Genomic DNA, 19,667 nt, shown 5'->3' with positions numbered 1-19,667 from the left:
GCCTAGTTTTGGGCTTCATGGGCCTTTGGGCTTTTGGTACCCAATATTGGGTTCATTTTCATTCTTGTAATTTTTCCTTTCCATTGTATTTGTTGGACCAATGTATTTAGGTCATTAGAATAGGAAAATACAAGGAATACTAAAGTAGGCTAATTAGGTTAAATTAGGTTTAATTTGGAAGCCATTTAAGTTACATTTGAGTCACATGTTTTGCACCTTTGGTGGCTGAACATGTTACCTCAAATTAACCCTAAATGACACTCCAAATTACACTTAGATGCACCTTAGGTACCTGAATTTTTGGAGTAGCACATGGGAGCCAAAATTTGAATTCAAATTTCAAATTTGAATTCAAATTTTGGGCGCCACATGTCATCTTTTGATTTAGGCGCCCAAAGAGTGCAAAACCGTGCTTACTTAAGTGTTCTTTCACATCTTTGTATTCACTTTGAATGATTAAGAAATTTGTGAGCCATAGTGCCGAGTTTCCCTCTCAAAGTCTCCTTGAGTTCAACTTCAAAAACCTTAGGAATTCACCTAGAATCCTTCTCTTTGAAGTGTGCTCTCCATTGATGCTTGAGCTTGGATGCTTCCATCCAAGTCTAGACCTCATTCCACTCGTGTTCCTTCATCATTCCAGAGTTCTCCATCTTCGGATTCAAGCTCCTTGAAGAAGATCCAAGCCTAGGTGAAGAATAGGAGAAGAACAACATTCACTCCTCCTATCTTCTCCATCATTTTTGGTATCAAGAGCAAGGTTCTTCAAGGAGATAAGTGCTTCGTCTTTTTGTGTCCGAATTTGTGTTGTTCATTGTGTTCTTCTTGTCTTCTTTGAGTTTCTATTAGGATCTAAGTGTTTTGAATCAATTTTGTTCCATAGATCCATTGTTGATTGTTCTTGATTTTCTTCCACAATCAATGTTTTAGGAACTATTTGCTTGTGCTTATTTTGAGTTTATTTTGAGTCTCTCCATTCCTTGTATGTGTCCGTGATTGGACCTCATGCATTGCATTTAGATTTTGGTTTTGAATCTATGTTTTGTCTTAGAAGTTTGTGTTTAGTCTTTATATGTTGCAAATTCCTTGAATAGCATGTTTAACCTAGTTTTATTTTGAATTTGTGTCTACATATTGCTCTCGGTTTTGCTTCTCTTTTGCCTACCTATATGTGCTTTTTATTTTACCTTATTGTGTTCATAATTTTCTATTAGTCCTAGCAAGTTTTTTTAGAGTTAGGTTTCCATTGTGTTCTTAAGTTTTCAAATCACTTTCCATTGAAAATCTTATAAAATATTTTGACTCAAAATTTCAAGTGCTTAATTCTACTTCTAGTGCACTCTTTCTTGTGGATTCAATTTTAAAAAAATTAGAGGCTGAAAACAGAGATAAAACAGAGCCTAAAACAAAAGAAAATACCTAAAGTTCAAAAGAAAAAAAGTTCAAAAGGAATCCAAACCAAAACCTAAAGACTAGTGCACTAGTTTCTCAAGTTTACTTGAATTTTGACCTAATTTTTGGCTAACTCGTAGTCTCGGTTTCTATAGCTTGGAATCTTAGAAAAATTTGAAACAAAAGGCAAATATACTCTCTGGACTCTTAACTTGAATATAGAAAAAGAAAGAATGAACAAAAAAATAGAGAAAGCATTTTAAAGTGAAAAAGCCGAGAGGTGTTCATTGATAAAAATTCATTTGATTCCTTGTTATTGTTTTGACTACTATTTGTTCTATACTTATCCAATTGCTTTCAAAATTTTTTTGTTTTGTTCATCTACTCTAGTACCTATCTAGAAACATTCCTAACTGAGTGCTAGCTTTATTTGGAGACTTATTTTCCAGTTTTACTTGTTGAACCTCTTTGAGTCTTGTCATATATACATATTACTCTTAACTTTTGGTATAAGCTTTCCAAATTGTGCTTTATTGCTTGTCTAGTTTTCTTTCAATAATTTCCCTGTGCTGGAAGTGGCCTCAAATCCTTGCTCAAGGATCAAGCATTGCTCAAAAAAGAGTAGGAAAAGTTTGGACACTAAGACCTAAAAATTTGACCTAAATTAGTGACCAAAACTTCTCCTAAACTTCCTTCACTTGAGTGACCATTCCTTTCACTTTGTGAGGAAGCCACCATTAACCTCTTTTTTTGTGATTCTTTGCAGGTCCAGGAGCATTAAATTTGAAGTATTAGTGGCGGATTAAGACACTTAAACAAGTGTTAGAAAAGTTGAACACAAAACCGTCACTAATTGGTCACCAAAACCGCCATTTATTGCTTTCTAGGCTAGTTTAAATTTTGCAATCTCTCTTGTATTTTAAAATCAATTTGTAAAGCTTGGAGGGAGTATTAAGAATCTGGTCAGGTATATCTAAATCCTTGTTAGCATCCTCACGTGTAGTGCTAGTGGAAGTGGCTTGGAAATTTCATATGTTTCAAGCTTCCACTTAGGGAACCCGACTAGTTACTTATCTTGCTTCCTTTAAGATCTTTGTCTTTTAATTGCTTTATTTTGCTGCCTTGAAACGTCTAGACTTGTGTAGTTTTACTTGCTCACGTTTAGTTTAGTCTCAAAAACAAACAAATTGTGAAAAAACATTCAAAATTTTTGTGAAAAGTTTTGGGGAATTGGAAGTACCACAAAGGAGTTTAGTGATTTCCACTTGAAAAGGCTTGGTTATTAAGTGGCTCTTTGTAGCTCACCTCCCTTGATAGTGCAACTTGTACACTTAGACTTCCAAGTGTTATTTTCATTCCTAGAAAATACCAAAAACATTTTATAACTTTTTGCATAGCATATAAAATCTTATTGCTTAATCATGAGTCAACATTCTCAAAGTAGTAGTGACTTTGAATCTCCTAAAAGTTTTTAAAGAATTGTCAAGGAGGTTGAGGCACTAAAACTTTGGAAGCATGATGAAATACTTCAAAAACAAAAAGAAAAACTTGAAAAGGAAGTACAAATCATGGCTTTAGAACAAGAGATTCAAAAGATTAAGCAACGAGAAGAAAAACTTTTGAAAATATTAAATAAAAATAAAAGTCCAAAAGGTTCTTCTAGGAGCTCAACCAAGAGCTCCAATGATTCTCAAAATCAAGATAATGATGGTAGTATACAAATGGATGCTTACTATCAACCCCCACCTAGGAGAGTCATTAAAGAACACAAAGTGAGGGAATCAAGGATTGATCTCCCTTACTTTCATGGAAAAGAAGATGTGGATGCCTACTTGGATTGGGAAATGAAAGTGGAGCAAATCTTCACTTGTCACCAAGTAGGTGAAGAAAGAAAAGTTCCCTTGGCCACCTTAGCTTTCCAAGGACAAGCTATGTATTGGTGGACCTCCTTAGAGAGAGAGAGAAGACTTCACAATGACCCTCCAATCACTTATTGGAATGAGTTGAGGAGTGCTATGAGAAGAAGGCACATACCTTCTTATTATAGTAGGGAGCTTATGGATAAGCTCCAAAGACTCCAACAAAAGAATATGAGTGTTGAGGAGTATAGACAAAAGATGGAGTTGTATCTCATGAGGGCTGGCATAAGGGAAGAGGAAAGATTGACCATTGCTAGGTTTTTAAGTGGTCTAAATTTTGATATAAGAGATAGAGTTGAGTTACTCCCTTATAGGGACCTTGATGATTTCGTCCAACTTTGTATAAGGGTGGAACAACAAAATTTGAGAAAAGGAAAAACTCAAACTAACTCTTATATCAAGAATGACTACAAGAGAGAGGGTCACTATGACTCTTCTAAAAACTCTAGTAAGGGTCAAGAAAAAGAAATAAAAAAAGAAAATGATAAAAATGTTGTCACTTCTAGTAGTAAAACTAGTGACATCAAATGCTTTAAATGTCTTGGGAGAGGCCATATAGCTTCTCAATGTCCAACTAAAAAGGTCATGATTTTGAGAGGACAAGACATTTATAGTAGTCTTGATGAATCTAGTTCTACCACTTCAAGTGGTAGTGAGACTAGTGAGGAAAATCCTAAAATTGAAAAGTTGTATCCTGTGGATGGTGATCTTCTTATGATCAAAAGGCTTCTTGGAAGCCAACCTTGTCCCACTTCACTATCTCAAAGAGAGAACATCTTTCACACAAGATGTTTAGTTTCTAAAAGAACTTGTTCTCTCATTGTTGATAGTGGATCATGTTCTAATTGTTGTAGTACAAGGTTGGTTAACAAGTTAGCCTTTACCACCATTCCTCACCCTCACCCTTATAAACTTCATTGGCTCAATGAAGGTGAGGAATTGGAGGTGAATCAACAAGTGAAGGTCAGGTTTTCTATAAGGGATTATAAAGACAAAGTTTTATGTGATGTGATCCCTATGGGAGCTTGTCATATTTTGCTTGGTAGGCCATGGCAATTTGATAAACAAACTATACATGATGGCCTTACTAACAAAATAACCTTCACTCATAAAAATAAGGAAATTGTTTTTAATCCTTTAACACCACCCCAAGTGTTTGAGGATCAAAAGCAAATGAAAAGAAAAAGAAATAAAGAAAGAAAAGAAGGAAAGAGTGTGGAAGAAGGGGATTCCACTAAAACCTTTGTGACCAAGGAGAGTTATTTTATGACTAAACAAGACTTGAAAAGAACTCTCTTTATTCATAAAAGTTTTGACTCTTGTCCTAATCCTGCCACTTATCTTAGAGTTGAGAATGAAAAACAAAATAAATTTCAAACCAAGAATTCTCAACTTAGAGATATAGTGAAGAAGGAGCGGACTATTCCTAGTGTTACTCCTTATACTACTTCCTTGATGTTGCACAAGGAAGGAAGTATTTCTTTAAATTTAATAAAGCACCCAATTTTCGGTTTACATTGTTTAGTAGATACAACTTGTAATAATCTATATTCTATGTTTGATCTTATGGGAAGTTCTTATTTTTTTGAACTTAATATGTTTCCTTCCCTACAAGACAAAAATAGATTATATGACTATGAGTATCTAATAAACAATCAAATCCAAAATTGTTTAGGACGTTTTTTAGTAGTATTTTCTTTATATTTTAGGAAAAGCCTAGGATACCATTTAGGGTACTTTAGGCAAGATATTGTAGTGTTTAAAAATCAGTCTTTTCATTGTCTTAGTCATAGTGTTCTTAAATTTTTAGGTTTTACTTCTAGGTTATGCTTAGAAGAGGAGCCTATTTCTAGAGAGTCTAATATATTATATTTCTTTAGGTTAGATACTAGGACTCCTCTTAGGATCCATGATCTTTTCTCTTACCATGTTACTTCTTATTCCTTGCATGTTTTATATGTAGGTGTTAATTTTTCTTCTTCCATTCATCCTCGAGATTTGAGGACAAATCCTTTTCAAGAGGGAGGGGATGATGGAATCATGCTTTGGAGTGCAAGAGGTGACATACTCAAAGATCCAAGAGGAGTTGGCTAGACATGAAGGTTTGGGCCAGCCAGGGCCCAATGGGCCTTATGGGCCTGGGAAGGCCCAAGTTGAACTTTTCATGGGCCATATTTTGTTATAGCTATTTTCATATGTTTTGTATACATCATGTTAGTATAGGTATCATATATTTTGGTCATGTATTTTGGACCACATAGAGTAGCATTTTAGGTTTTAGGCTAGTTGGGCCTAGTTTTGGGCTTCATGGGCCTTTGGGCTTTTGGTACCCAATATTGGGTTCATTTTCATTCTTGTAATTTTTCCTTTCCATTGTATTTGTTGGACCAATGTATTTAGGTCATTAGAATAGGAAAATACAAGGAATACTAAAGTAGGCTAATTAGGTTAAATTAGGTTTAATTTGGAAGCCATTTAAGTTACATTTGAGTCACATGTTTTGCACTTTTGGTGGCTGAACATGTGACCTCAAATTAACCCTAAATGACACTCCAAATTACACTTAGATGCACCTTAGGTACCTGAATTTTCGGAGTAGCACATGGGAGCCAAAATTTGAATTCAAATTTTGGGCGCCACATGTCATCTTTTGATTTAGGCGCCCAAAGAGTGCAAAACTGTGCTTACTTAAGTGTTCTTTCACATCTTTGTATTCACTTTGAATGATTAATGAAATTTGTGAGCCATAGTGCCGAGTTTCCCTCTCAAAGTCTCCTTGAGTTCAACTTCAAAAACCTTAGGAATTCACCTAGAATCCTTGATGGAGGACCATCCTTGAAGACACATGTGGGCCCCATCACTAGGTCCATGGCTAGGAGAGTTGAAGAGGAGGAGGGAGTTCACACACCAAGGGACACTCTCCTCATGATCATAGAGTATTAGTGCTCTCCTAAGCCTCATTAATTTAGGATTTATTATATTCCATTTTTACCCTTGTATTTTGGGGTATTTTAGTCATAGAATTTATTTCTTTGTATTTCCCATTTTACCCTTGTATTATGGGGTGCTTTAGGAGATTAGGTTTCTAATTTGGGCTAGGGTATCACATTAGGAGGTGACGCCTATTTTTGGTGAGTTTTGGATCTATTTTTGGTGATAGAAAGGCTTAGGCCCAAGTGGAGGGTAAAGGTTGCATGATCATATCATGCACCTTGATGTATCCAATCTAGACCCATAGATTCCAAACTTGGTCACCAAGTAGCATCTAGGGTTCATTTGGCATGTCATTTGGAGTGCATTTGCCTTATGAATTTCGGCCATGCATGTCCCAAATGCAACCCTAGATGCCTCCCCTCCTATAAATACCCAACACCCCACCACTTGTAAATACTTTGGATTATATGATATTGAGTGAGCTTTTATGCCTCAACATCTCTTCCTTAGTCACTAGGTTAACTTCGGCTAGCCTCCTTCATTCTCCACCCTTGGAGAGTGAAACCCTAGAGTGGCCTCCACCTATACTTGGAGTGAGCCAACCTTGAGCAACCAAACACCATTCACCTAAACATTTCCGCCACCCTAAACCTACTTCACGCCCATCTTCCTTTTCTCATCATAAGTCACCTTTTGTCTACCCTTTTGTGAGCCTAGATCAAGGGCAAGGTCTTCCCCCTTCACACTCTACATCAATCATGGAAGGAGGAAGCCATCAATCCTTCTCTTTGAAGTGTGCTCTCCATTGATGCTTGAGCTTGGATGATTCCATCCAAGTCTAGACCTCATTCCACTCGTGTTCCTTCATCATTCCAGAGTTCTCCATCTTCAGATTCAAGCTCCTTGAAGAAGATCCAAGCCTAGGTGAAGAATAGGAGAAGAACAACATTCACTCCTCCTATCTTCTCCATCAAGTTGGTGCTCCACTCTAGAACAAAGTTGAACAAGTTCATTTAAATCTCTATATGGTAAGAGTTCAACTTTGTCTCTTATTTCAAGGTTAAGACCACTTTGGAATCTTGAGATGGTGGTCCTCTCTTCTTCCCTTATCCCAGCCCTCATCATGAGTAACTCCATAGATTGTCTATATTCTTCCACACTTGATGACCCTTGTTTCAATCTTTGTAGCTTGTCCATAAGCTCACGGTCATAGTATGGAGGAATATGCCTCCTTCTTAAGGAACTACAGAGCTTATTCCAATATTGAATTGGAGGCTCATGGTTTATTCTTCTTTCTTTTTCTAAGGAGGTCCACCAATACATGGCATGCCCTTGGAAGCTAAGGGTTGCCAAAGAAACCTTTCTCTCTTCACTCACTCCATGGCAAGAAAATAGTTGTTCTACTTTCATTTCCCAATCCAAATAAGTTTCAACATTGTCTTTGCCATGAAATGGGGGAAGAGGGATGTGGGGTTCCCTATTGGAAGACTCCCTATGTCTATGTTGCCTTGGGGGTCTTTGATAGTAATCATCATTGTGATGACTACTATAGAAGACATCACTTGGAGGTGGGGTATGATGCCCCTCCTCCTCATGAATAGTTGAGGGGACCATATGCCCCTTGCCCTTTGAGGACTTAGGAGAAGTGACTTTTGGTCTTGAACCACTAGCCTCTCCTCCCACAACTAGTTTTTCAAGCAACCTTTTTATTTCCTCATTATTTTTTTCAAACTCTTTTTCTTTTCTTCTCAATTCTTCCTCTCTTTTTATATTTTCCTCTTCTTTTTTTCTTAGGTACTTTTTGAGTTGCCTAAGTTCATCCCTAACACTAGACCTAGTACTACAAGAGTTATGACCATGGACACTAGAATGATCACTCATCTTTGATCCAAGAAGGTTTTCACAAAGTGTTTTCAAAAAGGTTTGAAAAAGTTTTCACAAAGAGTGAGTGATAAAAGGTTTTCAAAAAGGTTTTTTTTTTAAGGTGCAAGATAGGTAGGAAAGGCCTAAGTGTACAAAGTGAACTTTCAAAGGGAGGTGGACTACAAAGAATCACTTAATAACCAAGCCTTATCAAGTAAAAATCACTAAGCCTTTTCCACTTTTCTCACAAAACAAGTTGGCACAACAATAAGGTGTGTGTGTGCACGTTACCCCTAGTAGGCAAAAGCAAGCCTTATAAACGTAATTGGAGCAAAGATAAAACCCTAGCAATTATACTACCAAAAGCTTTAAAACATGCAACAAGGAAAGCATTTAAAGCATACTCTAGTCGAAGTCCTAGGTGAAGGTTTTCAAATCACCTTCAACTACACGAACTAAAACCAAAGTGAAGAGGTTTAGAAATGGCCAAATTACAAACCGAAAATGAATGAAACCAAGGCCAAAAACACAAGAGGCCGAAAAGGAAAAATCAAGCAAAATTATGAAAAAAATTCAAAAATTTTAGGTCTTCAAGCTCCTCCATTTGGGTTCCTTCACAAAGAGCAAACTTGTTAGTCCTCTCCAAGTGTTTAATCACTCCTTTTGAGTGGTGGAAATCCCTCCAAAGGCTAGGTTTGGATTCGGTTCACTCCTCCACTCAAATCCACCAAAGGTGTGCTAGTTTGCTAGATAGGTTCTTCACCTACAAACAAAATGAAACCAACCCAAAGAGCAAGAGTCCAAGAAATAAAAACTGAAAAAGCACAATTAGGAAAGGCTAAACTCAGAGAGAATTGATTGAGACAAAACAAAAGAGGCCAAAGAAAAGACAAACTAAAATTAAGACACAATTAAAAAGGAAGCACACAAAAGAGTAATCCTAGAATGACACTAGAATGGGTTAGTGTTTAGTCCACTTGCTTAAGTCTTTTATATGATTCAGTCCAGCCACATTTAAAGTCTCAAAATAGGTTCAATAATGGTCTTAAGTCCAACTCCAAAAGCATAGGTATTGGTCCAAATCCACAAGTCTAGCAACAAGTCCTTTTTGGTTAATTTTTTTTTTGTTCTCCCTTTTTTTTCTATATTTTCACGTCAATTTTTTTATACTTTGGATCCAATTTCTTTTCTTTAATGTTCAGCCCATTTGTTGCTTAGGTTTTGCACTTGTGGGTGAGAAGAAATTAGGTCAAATTTAGGAGAAGGAGAGGAGGACAAGTGGCGATTTCTTAGAGGTGTTTAGGGTATCTTTTTAGTGGAAATGGATTTGTACTATCTAGTACAAGTTGTTTTGCACAATTTTCCAGCCACCTCTTAGATTCTTTTAGGGTTTTTTTAAGCATCAAATAAAGACCATAACAAGTGGAATGCAAGGGAAAAGTGGGCAGCAAGTTATATGCATGTGCAAGGAAGCATTTCACACATGGAAACTCAAAAATACAAGGAACATGCTAGGACTAAGTAGCATGCATGAATGACCCCTAGAAAGCTTCTATATGTCACGCCCACTATCATGGTATTTTTGATTCATGCATTCATGCAAAGTGTTTGGCATACATACATGGAATTTTTTTTGACAAAAATATTGGAAACAAAAACTTTGACAAAACTTAAAAGATTTAAAAATCAAAAAGGCATGTTTATCATGTTCTTCATGTTCATATGAGACTCAACCTAAAAAAAATGAAAAGCATGGAAACACCTAGCAATGGAAACCTATAATATTCAAGGAAGGCTCACAAGGAACAAAGTGTGAACCTAAAACTATTCGGCCACACAAGAAAAGACAAGGAGTAGAGAAAATGACCGAATAGGAAAAAAACAAGCAAGAAGACAAGATTTTACCCTTGATGAACCTTGGCTCTAGATACCACTTGATGGAGTCCCTCCTTCCATGGTTGATGATAGTGATTGAAGGGAGACACCTTGCCCTTGATCTAGGCTCATCAGAGGTTGGACAAAGGGAGGTTTATGTTGGAGAAAGGAAGATAGGCGTGAACAAGAGTAAGGTGGCGGAAGTGTTTTAGGGTGGTGGTGTATGGTTGCTCAAGGTTGGCTCACTCCAAGTGTAGGTGGAGGCCAATCTAGGGTTTCACTCTCCAAGGGTGGAGAATGAAGGGGGATAGTCGAAACTAACCTAGGGACTAAGGATACGATTTGAGGCAAAGAAATGATCTCTCAAATTCATATAATCCAAAGTATTTACAAGGTGTGGGGTGTTGGGTATTTATAGGAGGGGAGGCATCTAGGGTTGCATTTGGAGTAGGCAAATGCATTCCAAATGAAATGCAAATGAACCCTAGATGCAACTTGGTGGCCAAGGATGGAATCTTTGGGTTTAGATTGGCTATATCTAGGTGCATGATAAGACCATGCAACCTTTGCCCTCCACTTGGGCCTAAGCCTTTCTAACACCAAAAATAGACCCAAAAACACCAAAAACATGCGTCACCCTCTAAATAACACCCTAGCCCAAAATTAAAAATCCTAATCATCTAGAGCACCCCATAATACAAGGGTAAAATAGGAAATACAAGGGAAAATAAATTCTAAGTCCTAAACACCCCAAAATACAAGGGTAAAATTGGAAAATAAAATCAACCCTATACTAATGAGGCTTAGGAGAGAACTAATACTCTATGATCATGAGGAGAGTGTCTCTTGGTGTGTGAACACCCTCCTCCTCTTCAACTCTCCTAGCCATGGACCTAGTGATGGGGCCCACATGTGTCTTCAAGGATGGTCCTCCATCAGCACTTTTGTAAACAGGGACCACAGACCAAGGATTTGAATACGATCGTTCGTGGGTGTATGTTGATTGAGCATGTGTGTGCATATGTTTGTATTATTTCTTCTAATAAAAGTGGATTGGAATTTTAAAATAAGCAAATAGATAATAATAAAAAAAAAAGATAATAATAATTGTCGCCACCCGCCGAAACGGACCTTGGCATTCGCGACGATGGTCGGACTCTTTTTAAGTTTTGAAAAATGATGAATTGTTAGAACGACTTATTCTCAAACTAAGACCTCATCGAACTAACAATTTTATTAAATGATTCACCAATCCATGTTAATCCCAAGCGGGACCCTCCATGGATTAGTGGTTTTCGCAAAAAGAAGGGTTCTTGGAGTCGCCACCAATGTTTTACTCAAAACATTGGAAAAAGGGATAAGGCAATTGATTTTCGCAAATCAACCTTGGCCATTACAACCAGAGTTGGGTAAGGGAGTCAGTTACGTGCGGGGAAGGTGTTAGCACCCCACAACGCCCCTTTCGGGTTCCCTATGACGGATTATTTCATAAATAATAGTGTAAAATTACTAAATTACCCCTATTTATTAGAAACGATTATAAGCGGAATATTTACATGATGAAAATTCTAAATATGCAATGCAACAATCAAAAAGCGGTAAAAGAAGGGATTTGGAAAAGAAACCTTTGAAGCGTGCTTTTATATATTTAAACAGACGTTAGGAGGCTTTTTGGCGCTCCTTCCCACTACACGCTCGCTCGTTCCTTCCCTAAAAATAATTTTTACTCCGGAAATCAAAGAGATTTCCCTTCGACTAGTTCGAATCCTCAAGCTAAATGCTCAGAACTCAAGAACTTCGTCGGATCGGCTCTCGGAGAGATTTCTAGGGCAAAACACTGCTCAAAAACCCCAGAATACTTAGCCAGAGGGTCCAAAAGTATGGAAAAAGTGTGGGAGGACGTGCCAATGACGTCCTATTTATAGGATTGAGGCGCAATACGGCCTGGGAGGTCAATATGGCCCGTACTGGGTTTTTGAACTACAGTACGGCCGTATTGAATTTGATACGGCCGTACTGAAGTTCAAAAACTTCAGTACGGCCGTATTGATTTCACTACGGCCCGTACTGAAGTTTTTTTGAACTACAGTACGGCCGTATTGAATTTGGTACGGCCGTACTGAAGTTCAAAAACTTCAGTACGGCCGTATTGAGTTCACTACGGCCGTATTGCAGTTCAAATGGCTCAGTACGGCCATACTGAACCTCTGGGAGGGTGTATTGAGCTCCAATCCTCGCACACCCTTATTCTAAGCTACTCTAAGACTTCTAGACCTACAAAGAATCATCCTAGGGTCTTCCAGGAGTCCTTCCGGCTGACTTTCCTTCGGTCTTCGAGAGTCTTTGAGCTTTATTTCCGACCCGGACAATTTTAGGGGTCTACAATAATAAAATTTTTTATACCCCTTTTGTACATTCCTAGGTCAGCATTTCATTAACATCATATAGGTAGTTTCCTTTTTGTAAAAAAAAAATCAATAAAAATCTCATCTTTACCATGCATCATTCTCCTTTAGATAATAAAAACATGATAAAGAGTAGGCAAAAAAAAAAGGAACATGCATATCATATATTTAGGATCACAAGGGGATTTGTATCAAAGACAAGAAATCAGTGTGACCTCTGTGACATCATAAAATATTATGAAGAGGAACACCGATAACTCACCTCATGGCAAGGATGAGCCATCGAATCTTTCTTAGAAATTCCCTCTCATGCATTTACATCCAAATAGTTTAATAGAAAACTATTCATTGTCACTCGAAGGTGTCTCCTAAACACTCCATACTCACAAAGCTCAAGGGGAAAGAGTCATGGAAGCTCTACAAGAAGGAAGTCGTGTACTCTTTATGGAGTTCATACAGCTCAAACAACAGATGACTAAGATGATCGATGCCATGACCAGAATGCAACATGACATCGACCATACTAGAAGACGCCTGAACGCTCTAGAAGAAAGATTGAGAGCCATCGAAACATACAATTTCGATGGTAAAGAAGTTGTTGAAGCCTGCCCAACACAGGAGATCCCACTCATATGCGATACCACAATACCTCCACAGTCTGAGGATAGTCAATCAAAAGGGGTCTATGGGAGAAAAAGAGAGGAGAAACGTAATGATACCACTCTCCCCGTTTTCCCCGGAAGCTTAAAACAGTCTCAAAAGAAAAAAAGACTTCCAACGAAATTCCTATGAGCTATGCAGACTTGCTTCCTCAACTATTAAGGGCCTCAATGTTGGTGAGAATCCCATCGTCAAGAAAGCAAGAACCACCATACCCCTCATGGTATAGGCCTGAAGAAACTTGCGACTATCATTCGGGAGCAGCAGGGCACTCCATTGAAGATTGTAGAGCCTTGAAGCTTCGCGTACAAAGGCTTATAGACGCCGGATGGCTCAAGTTTGAGGCCAGTGTATCTAATATCGCTAAATGACCAAGATAAGTAGCGATCTTGGGATGGTCTATTAGAAAGCTATCAGGGGGTTCTCCTTTTATGAAAAAAAATATTAAAGCTAAAATTACTTTGAGTTCATGCTTAACTCATGACCTTCACCCACCATCATGAGTTCAAAATAAGGGCTTGTTTTATTTTTACATTCATTAATAACATACGTCATTTCCATAAAACCCTTGCGTCTATTCTTTTCTTTCTTATGTCACACATTAAATTCAGAAATCAATCACCATAAAAAAAAAAACAAACATGACCGAAGATAATAAAATTAATCAAAGCTTCGAACATCTACAACGCATTATCTGAGTCTAAGGTAGACAATAAGATCACCTGCTCAAAACACAAAAAATAAGAAAGTGATCAGAAGAGTCTTACACAAAATTCTTATTGCATAAGAAGAGTCTTGCAAAAAATAAAAATAAAAAATAACAAACAACTTTCGCCCAATTTGACCGACAAAGGAACCACAAATCTCAGCTCATGAAAGAACTCTCTTTCAACACCTGTAAGTGGGGGCAACATCTTTCTCCTTGGTGTACGGGAATGGGGGGTAGTGTTAATCATCAAATACGCTGGTCCTCCCAAACGCGGATGGCAGGAGATTTTGTCAAAGCAAAGAAATGTTATACCAAAAATAATATCACTTGCAAAATACTGCTAGGATGAAAACCTGTAAAGGGCATCTTAGGCAAAAAAAAATAATCAAAAGTTCTCGCTAGGACACATCCTAGGAAAAAATTAGGGATTTAAAAAGGATAAAAATAGCAAGTGATGATTCTCATAGTTGAAAGCTAAAAGGTGGCTTGAACACTTCTGCAAGGGGCCAAATTCTGCGAAGACTCTGCCTAGACTCAGATATGTAGTTCAAGATAATTAGGAGAATGATTATAATAATTATCCAAGGAAATGTTTGTTTAAAAAACTTAAACACTCACTTACCTCCACTACCCATTCATTCTAAATCATCCTACCTTCATTAACCATTCATTCTAAATCATTTTTGTCTTTCCTTTCTGTCTTGTCCAATCTTAATGATGTATATTGTTGATGGTTGTCAAAATTTAAACAAGTACAAAGAAAAAGAGAAAAAAAATGGAAATGACCCGTTGGGATGAAAACCCGTAAAGGGCATCCTAGGCAAAAATTAGGGCAAATGAAAAGAGCAAAAAATACCCGCTAGGATGCATCCTAGGCAAAAGTTAGGGTTTTTGAACAAAAAAAAAAACAACAAAAGAAAACAAAGAAAACCCCAACGTAGTTTGATACCAAGTGGCCAACACAACTGAAGTTATGCATCAATCAAGGTAGTTTATTCGTGAGAAGGAGAAAAGGAAAGCCACTTTCTAAAAAACACTAAAAATCAAAACATTCATGACATGCATCCAATAAGCATTTCACACACTTAGGAAGCTTTCTTTATCCAATGGGAATTATTCAAAATAAATAAATAAATAAATCTTGCATAAATAAGCATTAGCATAGAAGCATCATTGCATAACATGCATATGACATAAGTGTGCATAAAAGGGAATAAGTTTATTTAAAAAAAAAATTGAAAAAATCCAATCCATTCCTGCTTTGCATTTTCTTTTGCATTCTTGCATTCTTGTGTGTGTCTATCCATTACTTGTCGGAGGAATCAAGAGGCCGAAGCACTCGTAAAAAGATCAACAGCTAGACAGTGCCTTAAGAGCCAAGATCATGTCAAAAAGCCTAGCCCCAACAAGGGCATTCCATACAAGTGGTTTCATATAACCACCAAGAAATGAAAGACACATCAACAACAAGACGGGATAGAACTAGGAGAGGAAGAATAATCAAGTCCACAAGCATGAAGAAACCACCAAGCTTTATTCTGTCTTCGACCGAGTTATACTCCTCAACCGAATGATGGAAGATTCATGAAAATGCCAAGACCAGGAATGTTTTCCTACCAAAGCCAGGAGTGGCTTTCAAAATAATACTTATCAATAAGGATTCAGCAGATAACATCATCATGGAATAGATCCCTCCACCAATGATGAAAATAAAGAGCAAAAGCAATGACATGAGAAAAAGGCAAGCTTCGTAAATATTGAAAAAGCCAAAACATTTAGAAAAATAGCAAAAAAGGCAAGCTTTAAATATTAAAAAAGCCGAAGCTAAACAAAGAAATAAAATATAAAAAAATCTACCACAAGAAGACGCCTAGAGAGGCATTACAATACTCACCTTGACAAGAGCAAACTCTTACCAACCATACCACAATGAAGGTGCCTGGAGAGGCATCACAATACTCAAGTGGCAGGGGAAACATTGGAATCCCTGCCAGTCATCCACTTCTCTGCCCACCAACACAGGGGCATATCAAACATCTCCTGCCCATCCACCTGGGGGCAGTCTTTCGTCCAACAATACCAACAAGAAGACATCAAGTACAACAATAAAGTGGGTTACCTGACCTTAGCGAAAGGGTTGCCAGATCCCTAAAACTAGTACAAAAACAAAGTGGGTTACCTGACCTTAGTGAAAGGGTTGCTAGATCCCCAAAACTAGAACAAAGTGGGTTACCTGACCTTAGTGAAAGGGTTTCTAGATCCCCAAAACTAGTACAAAGTGGGTTACCTGACCTTAGCGAAAGGGTTGCTAGATCCCCAAAACTAGAACAAAGTGGGTTACCTGACCTTAGTGAAAGGGTTGCTAGATCCCCAAAACTAGTACAAAGTGGGTTACTTGACCTTAGCGAAAGGGTTGCTAGATCCCCAAAACTAGAACAAAGTGGGTTACCTGACCTTAGTGAAAGGGTTGCTAGATCCCCAAAACTAGTACAAAGTGGGTTACCTGACCTTAACGAAAGGGTTGCTAGATCCCCAAAACTAGTACAAAGTGGGTTACCTGACCTTAGTGAAAGGGTTACTAGATCCCCAAAACTAGTACAAAGTGGGTTACCTGACCTTAGTGAAAGGGTTGCTAGATCCCTAAAACTAGTACAAGATCAATAAGGGTTGCTAGATCCCTAAAACTAGTACAAGATCGGTAAGGGTTGCTAGACCCCAAAACTAGTAGTGGGCCGGCTGAAGCCCTAAATATCAGTCCAGCCTGGAGAGGCTGAGCTCATAATATACTCCCTCTTTAACAAGCCACAAATAAAGAAACACACTACGATGAGACAAGCAGAAGTAGTAGGAAGCATCTACATCAAGACCAGAAGCCTAGATGTTTCGGTTTACCATCCTTATCACCCGACGGAGCATATAAACCAACACTCAATTGCTCTTAGGGACAAGGATATGGGTTAACACCATCTACCCGAAGGAAATGGTGTGGGGCATCTACACTACTGAAGTAAAAGGGAAGATTTGGACATAGCAAGCGACATAGGGCATTCACATGGATCTTGAAGCCTAGATGTTTCGGTTCACCATCCTTGGCACCTAATAGAGCACACAATCCAACACTCAGTTGCTCCATGGGGCAAGGATATAGGGAACACCGTCTATCCAAAGGAAACAACGTGAAGCACTACTAGAAAAATACTATTCTACGTCACCATATTTACATCGGTTCCTTATAAAACGATGTAAAAACAATGTACGGTGGAAATTTCGTAAATAACTTGAATAAATAAAAATATTTACATCGGTTATTCTAAAAACTGATGTAAATATAAACAATTCTACATCGGTTATATGAGTGACCGATGTAGAAATGAAAATAGTGATCTATTCTACATCAGGTTTTGTGTTCACCGATGTAGAAGAGGTGACTAAATTCTTCCCCTCCCCGCGACAATGATGTGCGCTCACTCCCAAACCTAAAACACTCTCAAAGCTAAAGCGCTCTTCTCCAAGCTCTCCCGCCGCGGCCGCCTCCCGGAGTCCCTTGCGCGCTGCTACTTCGCGCAGCTCATCTCCGCGCTCCGCTTCTGCCGTCGAGACGAAGGTGAAGGAGGTTGGCTTGAATTTGGGGTTTAGGGTTGAGGTTGGGAAGCTTCTCCAGGCTCCCCTTCCGCGCTTCGCCTTTAGGGTTTTTCACGCGATCTCTCATCCGCGCCGGGGAAGAGGTTCCCCGCGCTGGAGGGTCCCAAAGAAGAAGACTTAATCATAAGCGAAAAGGAAGAGGCAAAAATGCCAAACAGCTCACATGGGTTCTCCTCCTCAAAGCGCACCGCGCCGCTGGCTTCTTGACCTCCCTCGCGCCGGAATTGTGGGGGCTCGTCTCCGCCGTCAAGCACCGCGTGGCCGCCAGGAAAACCAACGCTGACACTAAAGGTGGCCGGGAGAATGAGAGCGCCACCGTGAAGACGCGCTTTTATTCTTGCATCAAGCTCTTCCTCTTCCTCTCCGTTTCCCTCTTGTGCTTCGAGGTCGCTGCGTACTTCAAAGGCTGGCATTTCGGCGCCGCGACTCTTCAGTTGGAGTCTTTGCTTTGGGCACCTGGGTTTGGAGTTAAGGATTTCTTCGATTGGGTTTACTCGCGTTGGGTTTTGGTTCGCGTGGAGTACCTCGTTCCCCCTCTGCAGTTTCTAACCAATGCGTGTATTGTGTTGTTCCAAATCCAGAGTATGGATAGGCTTGTTCTGTGTTTGGGCTGTTTTTGGATTCGGTTTAAGAATATCAAGCTTGTCCCCAAGGGTGGGGGTGTGGTAGATCTTGAATCCAGAGAGAAGGGTTTTGGTTTTTTCCCAATGGTGCTTATGCAGATCCCTATGTGTAATGAGAAAGAGGTAATAACTTATAATTACTCTTATTTTTTAGTTTAATTTGTTCCGATCTAATTTATGTTTTTGGTTTTTTAGGTTTACCAGTAGTCAATTGCTGTGGTGTGCAATTTGGATTTGCCCAAAGGGAAGTTGTTGATTCAGGTTTTGGATGACTCGGATGACCTAACCACGCAGTTGTTGATAAAGGAGGAGGTTCAAAAATGGCAACAAGAGGGTGGCAACATTTTGTACTGCCATTGCTTCATAAGAGATGGCTACAAAGCTGGGAATTTGAAATTCGCCATGAATTGTAGCTACGTCAGAGACTACGAGTTCGTTGCAATTTTTGATGCAGATTTCCAGCCTATGCCGGATTTCCTCAAGAAAATTGTTCCTCATTTTAAGGTGGGTGTCATTAATGATTCGCTGTCCAATGTCGTTTGTAATTTATTATGAGTTATCATAACAAACTACAAAGCTAAGGTTTTCCTTTTCTGTGTTTGTTTGTTGGAGCAGCAAGTGAATGGGATTTTTATTAACTTCTTTGGGTTCAATGGAACCACGGGATTGTGGAGGATAAAAGCTTTGGAGGATGCTGGTGGTTGGCTGGAGAGGACACTGTTGAGGACATGGACATTGCCGTTCGAGCTCATCTTCATGGATGGAAATTCATTTTCCTCAATGATGTTGGAGAGGGCGGAGGCGAGCTGTATATGTGATTTTGACAATAAGAGGTTTTTTTTTCTCTTCCCAAAAATTAGATAAGACAGGGAATTGGCTGCTGGTGTATGTTGGTTTGCCTTTGCTTGCAATCATACCAGGCAATGAGCACTGTCTTCACTAGTATTAGGTTTATGTTTTTACTTATTATTCATGAATTTTTACTTTTATGTATCTTGGTTGTATATAATATACTATATTTTATTATTGATAATGAATCCCAGTTCAATTATCATGCTCTGAAATGATTCTAAAAATACGTGATCTTTCACGAAGGCATTGTGGATATTTGTCCAATGCATATGTATTCTTTATTTATTTGCATTGTTGCCAACTTTTCCTTGTTCAGGTTTATTGTTTTTGCACTTAAATGAATTATTAATTTCAAGGATCTTTTCTTTACCATTATATTTTATTGAACCAGGCCAAGCTTGCAGCTATGCAAGAAAGATTTGGACGAGAGATCCACGTTTTTGAAACATTAGCTTTGGCTTCATCATCAAATGCTCCATTATCCAATGGTAATGGCATCTTATCTTTGACAATCCCAAGGCGCTAGTTAAGTTTGCATTTAAAATTTGAATTATTGATATTCGTATGTTGAATTTTTCTCAAAAATCCTGATTAAGATTACATTTCTTGTTGGTATGTTGTAGGAGAGGAGACCGATGACTTCTATGACCTTACTAATATTTTTAGTTACATGGAAAGTTTGTAGTTCATGTCAGTGGGATTTTTTTTAGGAATTGGAAGGTCTTTAACTTCCTTGTATGTATTGTGACAAGTTTTTAAGAAGAAAAATTTACTTAATGGATTCTGCTAGTCAAAC

The 19,667-nt window shown here is 38.4% G+C and overlaps 1 pseudogene; it reads left to right on the top strand.

Moving 5' to 3' along the window:
- Positions 1 to 12,793: 12,793 nt before the first annotated feature.
- LOC145956995 (putative xyloglucan glycosyltransferase 12) lies at positions 12,794 to 19,237 on the top strand (annotated as a pseudogene).
- The last annotated feature ends 430 nt before the right edge of the window (positions 19,238 to 19,667 follow it).

This window comes from Cajanus cajan, chromosome 4, assembly GCF_000230855.2.
Source record: "Cajanus cajan strain Asha chromosome 4, NIPB_CcT2T_4, whole genome shotgun sequence".
In the NCBI taxonomy this organism is placed as follows: domain Eukaryota; kingdom Viridiplantae; phylum Streptophyta; class Magnoliopsida; order Fabales; family Fabaceae; genus Cajanus; species Cajanus cajan.
The sequence above is the reverse complement of the archived record's forward strand: the minus strand, read 5'-3'. Positions and strand labels throughout refer to the sequence as shown.